Source organism: Amphimedon queenslandica, unplaced genomic scaffold (genome assembly GCF_000090795.2).
Source record: "Amphimedon queenslandica unplaced genomic scaffold, v1.1 AMPQUscaffold_13245, whole genome shotgun sequence".
Lineage (NCBI taxonomy): Eukaryota > Metazoa > Porifera > Demospongiae > Haplosclerida > Niphatidae > Amphimedon > Amphimedon queenslandica.
The window spans coordinates 1-1,160 of record NW_003546519.1 but is presented as its reverse complement, the minus strand read 5'-3'; positions in this window follow the sequence as shown (position 1 = coordinate 1,160).

Sequence of the window (1,160 nt, the reverse complement as noted above, 5' to 3'; positions counted from 1 at the left end):
CACTTACTATGATCAGCACACTATTTTGCAGATTTTAATTTTGCAAATTTTTTCAAAACTCGAAAATCACAAAATTTTATCCCTGCAAAATATGTGGCTTATATGGTATTTCACTGCCATTGATCACCAATGTATTGCTAGCTAAGTTCATGTACTTATGCTTGTATTGATTAATGCTTAACCACATGCTATGGACATGTATTATGTGTACATATGCCAAATTTCATCAAAAATGACTAGGAAAGATTCGTTCATTTTTGATACATGTACATGTGGTATAGAAAGTTTGAGTTGAATCTGATCAAAATTAGATTTAACAAATTTTTAAGTTACCCCAAAATCAGGCCAAAGTCCCTGACATGTACTATTATAGTACAGGGTCATTGGTCAAAATTTCATCAAAAATCAATAGGAGAGATTGATCCATTTTTATAATTTTTTCTTGATACGTGTAAGTCTGAGCTAATTGCAATCAAAATTAAAATTTCTAAAGTTTCTCCAAAATTGGGCCAAAGTCTTTATACTATAGTACAGGGTCATTGGCCAAATTTTGTCAAAAGAGATTACTTCATCAATTTTTCCTGATGCATATATATATATACATGTACATTGTACATGTTTTTATGTTGTGTAAAAAGTTTGAGCTGATTCTGATCAAAAGTGGATTTTTTATAAATTTTTGATTCGCTCCAAAATTGGGCCAAATTAAGTCCCTGTACTACATTACTGGTCATTGGCCCAATTTTGTTAAAATTACAAAAAGAGATTCCTCCATTTTTACAATTTTCCTAATGCTTACCATATACCGGTTTATTTTTATTGTAAAATATTGTCACAAATTTTGCATTTTTGCTCCATCGCAAAAATTTTCCACCACAAAAAATTGCATTTCTGCCACGTGTTGCAGTCTGCAAGCTATTTGCAAAAATTAATTCTGCAAAATCCAAAAATTTCTTACTGTGAAACTAAACTGGTATACAATATACAATGTATATGTTGTTATGTTGTGTAGAAAGTTTGAGCTGATTCCGATCAAAATTGGATTTTTTTTACAAATTTTTTAAGTTGGGTCAAAGCCCCGGTCTCAAATTTCTCCAAAATTTGAGACCAAGCCAAATTTTTTCCAAGATTGAAAAGGTAAGAATTTTTCATTTTAGTAC